The following is an 8,236-nucleotide window of genomic DNA, read 5'->3' as shown; positions in this document are numbered from 1 at the left end:
AAGGTATTCCTTTGATGTAGTACTCTTCCCCTTTTCCTATGGATGTGGCTTCCAGTGAGCTAAGCTGCAGCAATTGTTATCTGTCTTCTGGGTTTAGCCACTCAGTAGGTCTATCTGGCTCTGGGCTAGTACTGGGGGTTGTCTGCACAGAATCCTGTGGTATGAACCGTTTACGGGTCTCTCAGCCATACCACTGCCTGTTTCAGTGGAGTTGGCGATGTGGGGGGTGGGGGGTGTGCAATGGACTCCGTGAGCATTCTTAGCTTTGGTGATTTAATGCTCTGTTTTTGTGCTGGTTGGTCTCCTGACAGGAGGTGGCACTTTCTAGAAAGCATCAGCTGTAGTAGTGTGGAAAGGGACCAGCGGTGGACGGAGCCCTAGAACTCCCAAGATTATATGTCCTTTGTCTGCAGCTACCAGGGTGGGTAGTGAAGGACCATCAGGTGGGGGCAGGGATAGGCGTGTCGGAGTTCAGACTCTCCTTGGCCGGGTCTTGCTGCGGCTGCGTGGGGGATGGGGGTGAAATTCCCAGGTCACTTGAGTTGTGTACCTAGGAGGATTATGGCTACCTCTACTGAGTCATGCAGGTTGTCAGGAGAGCAGGGAAAATCTAGCAGTCACTGGCCTCACCCAGCTCCCACGCAAACTGAAGGGCCGGTCTCACTCCCACTGTGCGCCAAGTCTGTGATCCCGGTCTCACTCCCATTGTGCCCCGAGTCCCCAACAGCCCCAAGTCTGTTTCCAGGTGGTGGGTGAGAGGGGCTTGAAAACTTGCCCCAGGCAACCCGCATCCCAGCTGTGAAAGAAAACGGCTTGGTTCTTCCCCCATTTGTGGAGTCTGCACACTGGGTTTGTACCCTCCCCCAGGTTCTGGCCAGGAGGCTTCCCACCTTGTTCAAATTGTTACAAAGTTCAGCTAGAGAATTCCTTCTCCCTGTGGAGTTTTTCTCCCTGCTCCTCTGGCCACCCTCCCTGTGGATCCCTGTAGTGCCAACAGGAATGACCTGCTTGGGGACCCAGCAAGCTCCCAGGGCCTTTCTGCTGCTTCCTCTACCCCTGCATTTCGCTCGGCTCTCCAAACTGACTCAGCTCCAGCTAAGCAGGAAGCTTCTCCTGCAAACAGACCTTCAGCTTCTCCAGCAGGGGGGTGTGTTCAGAAGAGGAGGGTCTCCCTTTCCCATTTCCGCAGTTGAGGTATTCACAGTATTCGGGGTGTCTCCCAGGTCCTGCAGGGGCAGTCCGCTTCCTCCATAGGGTCTGTGGGTCCTCTCGGGATTGCTGATTTCTTCTTGCAGTTGATCTGGAGCTAAAATTCACAATGCGAGCCTCCACACGCTGCTCTGTCCAGAGCTGCAATCTAGTCCTGCCTCCCGTCCACCATGATGATCCCTGTTTTCTTTTTTTCTTTTCTTTTCTTTTTTTTTTTGAGACAGAGTCTCACTCTGTCACCCAGCCTGGAGGGCAATGGTGTGATCTCGGCTCACTGCAGCCTCCACCTCCTAGGTTCAAAAGATTCTCCTGCCTCAGCCTTCCGAGTAGCTGGGATTACAGGTGCGTACCACCACGCCCAGCTAATTCATAATTTTTGGTAGAGATGGAGTTTCACCATGTTGGCCAGGCTGGTCTCAATCTTCTGACCTTGTGATCCACCCATCTCAGCCTCCCAAAGTGCCGGGATTACAGGCGTGAGCCACCACGCCTGGCCGATGATTCCTGTTTTCTGTTCTTTAAGCAACTTGATGAGACTATGGAAGATGAGGGGCACTTTAAAATCACAGACGTGTATGATAAAGTCATGCCTCTAAAGATGAGGTCTAAAAGTCTGAAGAATGTGGTATGAACCATTATGCATGTTCCTTATTTTTCCTTTCCCAGTTTTCCCACCGCTTTCTGTATCTCATTCTAAAATTAACAGGCCTCAATAGCTCTTTTTAGAAGCCTCTCATAAATTACTTTTTGGAGGAGAATTTCATATTTCAGACAACCCTACTTGGTCAAGTTAATCCAGAGCATTTCAAAGCATGAAGATCATCAACTCCGTGCCCACCAATTTTAAGTTGCAAATAGCAACTGTTCTATAGGAGTCATCTATTTGAACACTGAACTCACGTGTATAAAATTTATCGTTAGTGCCACTAAAATATATGATGGTTTGTATCTTAATTGGAGTGGTAGCTAAACCAATCTATACATTAATAAATTGTACAGAGGCTGGGTATGGTGGCTCACACCTGCAATCCCTGCACTTTAGGAGGCTGAGGTAGGTGGGTCACTTGAGCTCAGGGATTCAAGACCAGCCTGGGCAACTTGGTGAAACCCTGTTGCTACCAAAAATACAGAAACTTAGCTGGGTGTGGTTGCGTGTGTCTGTGGTCCCAGCTACTTGGGAGGCTGAGGTAGGAGGATTGCTTGAGCCCAGGAGGCAGAGGTTGCAGTGAGCCGAGATCGTACCATTGCACTCCAGCCTGAGCAACAGAGCAAGACCCTGTCTCAAACAAAACAAAACAAAATAAAGCACAGAAATATACACACAAATGTATAAAACTGGTGAAATCTGAATAATAATTGTAATATTAGTCTAATAATAGTACCAATAATTGTTAATATTGGTATGATCTGAATTATACCAATATTAACTCCCTGGTTGTAATATTGTATTTGCATTTTCATTAGTGGAAACTGGGTGAAGTGTACATGAAACTTCCCCATTCATTTTTTTGCAGTTAACTGTGAAACTATAATTACTTCAAAATAAAAAGTTAAAGCAATAACATACCATTGGGTTTGCTCTAACACACAGTTACTGATAGGCATAATAACTATTCTATGCTGAGGTAATAAGAATTATTAACAGTTAGCTGTGAACATGAATTCTAATTTTTATTACTTTTCATACTCAAATACGATGCTTTCTTCCAGCATCTTTCATAGTTCCTCAATTTTAAGTTCCAGTATTTTTATATTTTAACTCCCTTGAAATCAGGATGAGTCTGATAATGGATAGCATGTCATAGTTTAATTAGCAGCATTCTTCTTTCTTTTTGGCACAGGCAAAGAGTCTCTCCTTGATGAAACTCTAGCCAGGTTCCTCTGAACACTCTTTTCAACGAGGCCTCAACCTGAGCCCATAAAGACCGGAAAACACTAACATAGTTTCCAACAACTCAAGCTTACATCCCTAAAACGACCCTATCCCCGCTTAAAGTGCCTGCCTGAGAAAACTCAAAGCTGCCCCCCCAGATTTTCTGTTTGTTCCGGCCATCAGCTGAGGATAGGGCCTCTGTCTCCCAGTCTCCATGGAAGGATCACATTGTCACGTCCATAAATGCCAACCAGCAGACACAGCTGGCCTGGTTGCATTTACACCAACTGAACCTCTGTACTTCCACTTCCTTGACTCCACTGAGCCCCCACTCACCTGTTCCCCACTCGCTCATTCTCCCTTTAAAACACCCAGTCACCTCTGTACAAATCCAAGTTGATTTCAGTTCACACTGGACTCATTTTCCTATTGTCATGGTTATTACTGATTAAAACCTGTCTTTACCACTTTAACTGGGGTCCAGCTTTATTTATATTTGGCAGTACATAAAATAGGATGTATCTTCAACTGATGGCATCCTGGAGTCCATGGCATGTAATGAATGCGATGGTCATTAGTGCCATTTACCCAACATTGGGTAAATATCTAGCCCTTCTCCTGGATATGTGGTGCAATTGCCCTTGACTGCCTTACGAAAATGGTGTGGCTGTGAGATTGACTTTGGGCAGCAAAAAGTGGGCAGAAATGATGCCCCTTCCAGAAGAATTCTTTCAATACCTGTGAGCCACATGTCCTTCAGTTACCATCATGGCCAGCAATGTCACCATTGGTAGGGGTTCCGTCAGCCCATATTCCAGAGGAAAGGAAGTAAGGACAAGAGCCCCAGGTGCCCAAAAGGAACAGGAAACATGAGCAAGAAACCAAATCTTTACTACCCTGAGGCACTGAGAAGGGAATGTTGTTACTGCAGGAAAGCTTCGCCCATCCTAACACGAAGTGATGGTCAGGTCAGTGTGGGCCGTTTCCCCTTTCACGGCTGATTCTCATATCCTAGGTGTTTATGGTTTATAAAGTCACCACAAACACTGAATTAGCAAATTAAAATACTGAATCATCACCCACAGGGGAAATACTGGGTTAAGTAGCTGCAAGCCTGGAGTCACAATATGTTCATCAACTGACCACTATATAACCTTGTTTTGGCTGGTGTGGTGGCTCATGCCTGTAATCCCAGCACTTTGAGAGGTTGAGGCGGGCAGATCACCTGAGGTCAGGAGTTCAAGACCAGTCTGACCAACATGGTGAAACCCCATCTGTACTAAAAATACAAAAATTCCCAGGACTGGTGGCAGGCGCCTGTAATCCCAGCTACTCAGGAGGCTGAGGCAGGAGAATCTCTTGAACCTGGGAGACAGAGGTTGCAGAGAGCCAAGATTGCACCACTGCACTCCAGCCTGGGCAACAGACTGAGACTGTCTCAAAAATAAAAAATAAAAATAAAAATTATATAAACATATATATAAAACCTAGTTTTAAGTGCATTTCTATTTAAAGACACCTTATTTATTACATATTGTTGATTCAGTAACATTAAACTCAGCCAACTCAAGCCTGTAAAAGCTTATCTAATAACATATTCTCTCTGTGAGGCACAGCACAGCCTTCTTGTGCTTAAGAACACTCACCAGCACTGTCGGCACTCTGCTTGGGGGCCATTTTAAACAGTAAAATCACCAACAAAACACAAAGGTGTGAAAAACATGGCACTAGATAAACTGTGGAAAGGTCACTTGTTTACAGATGACAGCTGAAACAAGAAGGCAGAGCGTCACCTTGCTTGACCTCAGCTGAAAACACACGTCAGGTGTCTCAGATTTAAGCAACTCTGCATGAATTTGTCTGCAAGTGACTGCAAAAGCACATGAGTATTGATTTTGATGAATTTGCAAATACTGAATCTGTGGGTAATGAAGTTCAACTGTACCAGAAGTTCAGCAAGTGGGTCTTTGCAGACCCTGGACATCCTGAGACTCTTTCAGAGAGTCGGCAAGACCCAAACGATTTCATGGTACTGCCAAGATGCAATTTGACTTTCTCTGCGCTAACATTTGCACAGATAGTGCAAAACGTGGTGGGTAAAACTGCCGGTGCCTTAGTGACCACGGAAGGCCAGGGTAGCACATCCAACTGTGCTAGTCATCCACGTGTTCTTCACCACCCTGCACTCACAGAAAGGGAAAAAAGTCAGTTTCACTCAAGAAGGTTCTTGATGAAGTAAAAATTATGAATTTTATTTTGTCTCTACCAATGAAATCACACCTTTTAATATCCATTGTGACAAAATTGAGAACTACATGTAAAATACTTCTGCTGCCTGCCATAGTACCACAGTTGTCTTGAATAAGATATCTTGTACAATTATTTGGGTTGCACACTGAATTATCTATTTTTTCATAGAACACTGTTTCTGTTTGAAAGAATCTGACAAACTATGGTTCTTCAGACTTTGGTAAACGACGGGAACTTCCTCCAGAGTGAATGAGGTAAGTCTGTCACTTTAAGGAAAATAACTGACATCATGTGTTGCCAATGATAAAATTCAAGCTTTCAAGTGCAAATTAGATTTTGGAAAGTTTGTATCTGCTACCATGAGCTGTACAACCTTCTCATATTTATTTTATTTATTTTTTTGAGACGGAGTCTCGCTCTGTCGCCCGGGCTGGAGTGCAGTGGCCGGATCTCAGCTCACTGCAAGCTCCGCCTCCCGGGTTTATGCCATTCTCCTGCCTCAGCCTCCCGAGTAGCTGGGACTACAGGCGCGCGCCACCTCGCTCAGCTAGTTTTTTTTGTATTTTTTAGTAGAGACGGGGTTTCACCATGTTAGCCAGGATGGTCTCGATCTCCTGACCTCGTGATCCGCCCGTCTCGGCCTCCCAAAGTGCTGGGATTACAGGCTTGAGCCACTGCGCCCGGCCAAACTTCTCATATTTAAATACTTGCTGATGTGATCAGGGCTGATATTAACAAACGTAGTTGTTGATTGTGTCCAATGAAATGCATCAACATTTGGAAGAGCTGCCTAACTTAGGAAACAAGTATCTTCCAACTGGTTAGTTCATGATGTTATAAAACCACGCATTGGTAAAAGACCTATTCAAAATACAAGATAGAAAAATTATTTTTAATATAGACAAGAATAATAAGTTCATTAATATCATTCTATATTCCACATTGCATCTAACTTTTGGGAAACTACTACTGTCAAGTTTTTATTTATTTTTTATTTTTTTACTATACTTTAAGTTCTGGGATACGTGTGCAGAGTGTGCAGGTTTGTTACGTAAGTATACATGTGCCATGGTTGTTTGCTGCACCCATCAACCCGTCATCTACATTAGGTATTTCTCCTAATGCTATCCCTCCCCTAGTCCCCAACTCCCTGACAGGCTCCAACATGTGATGTTCCCCTCCCTGTGCCCATATGTTCTCATGATTCGATTCCCACTTATAAGTGAGAACATGCAGTGTTTGGTTTTCTGTTCCTGTGTTAGTTTGCTGAAAATGATGGTTTCCAGCTTCATCCATGTCCCTGCAAAGGACATGAACTCATTCTTTTTTATGGCTGCATAGTATTCCGTGGTGCATATGTGCCACATTTTCTTTATCCAGTCTATCATTGATGGGCATTTGCGTTGGTTCCAAGTCTTTGCTGCTGTGAACAGTGCTGCAATAAACATACATGTGCATGTGTCTTTATAGTAGAATGACATATAATCCTTTGGGTATATACCCAGTAATGGGATTGCTGGGTCAAATGGTATTTTTAGTTCTAGATCCTTGAGGAATTGCCACACTGTCTTCCACAGTGGTTGAACTAATTTACATTCCCACCAACAGTGTAAAAGCATTTCTATTTCTGCACGACCTCTCCAGCATCTGTTCTTTCCTGACTTTTTAATGATCTCCAGTCTAACTTGTGTGTGATGGCTATCTCACTGTGGTTTTGATTTGCATTTCTCTAATGACCAGTGATGATGAGCATTTCTTCATATGTTTTTTGGCCACATAAATGTTTTCTTTTGAAAAGTGTCTGTTCATATCCTTTGCCCACTTTTTGATGGAATTGTTTTTTCTTGTAAATTTGTTTAAGTTCCTTGTAGATTCTGAATATTAGCCCTTTGTCAGATGGATACATTGCAAAAAGTTTCTCCCATTCTGTAGGTTGCCTGTTCACTCTGATGATAGTTTCTTTTGCTGTGCAGAAGCTCTTTAGTTTAATTAGATCCCATTTGTCAATTTTGGCTTTTGTTGCAATTGCTTTTGGTGTTATAGTCATGAAGTCTTTGCCCGTGCCTATGTCCTGAATGGTATTGCCTAGGTTTTCTTCTAGGGCTTTTATGGTTCTAGGTCTTACATTTACATTTTTATCCATCTTAATTTTTGTATAAGATGTAAGGAAGGGGTCCAATTTTCTGCATATGGCTAGCCAGTTTTTCCCAACACCATTTATTAAATCGGAAATCCTTTCCCCATTGTTTGTTTTGTCAAAGATCAGATGGTTGTAGATGTGTGGTATTATTTCTGAGGCCTCTGTTCTGTTCCATTGGTCTATCTATCTGTTTTGGTTACTGTGGCCTTGTAGTACAGTTTGAAGTTAGATAGCGTGATGCCTCCAGCTTTGTTCTTTTTGCTTAGGATTGCCTTGACTATATGGGCTCTTTTTTGGTTCCATATGAAATTTAAAGTGGTCTTCTCTAATTCTGTGAAGAAAGTCAATGGTATCTTGATGGGAGTAGCATCAAATCTATAAGTTATTTTGAGGAGTATGGCCATTTTTACAATATTGATTCTTCCTCTCCGTGAGCATGGAATGTTTTTCCATTTGTGTCCTCTCTTACTTCCTTGAGCAGTGGTTTGTAGTTCTCCTTGAAGAGGTCCTTCACATCCCTTGTAAGTTGTATTCCTAGGTATTTTATTCTCTTTGTAGCAATTGTGAATGGGAGTTCACTCATGATTTGGCTCTCTGTTGGTCTGTTATTGGTGTATAGGAATGCTTGTGAGTTTTGAATATTGATTTAGTATCCTGAGACTTTGCTGAAGTTGCTTATCAGTTTAAAGAGTTTTGGGGCTGAGACAATGAGGTTTTCTAAATATACAATCATATCATCTGCAAACAGAGATAATTTGACTTCC

This window comes from Trachypithecus francoisi, unplaced genomic scaffold (assembly GCF_009764315.1).
Source record: "Trachypithecus francoisi isolate TF-2019V2 unplaced genomic scaffold, Tfra_2.0 Contig01579, whole genome shotgun sequence".
Taxonomy (NCBI): Eukaryota; Metazoa; Chordata; class Mammalia; order Primates; family Cercopithecidae; genus Trachypithecus; species Trachypithecus francoisi.
Note: the sequence above shows the minus strand (reverse complement) of the source record.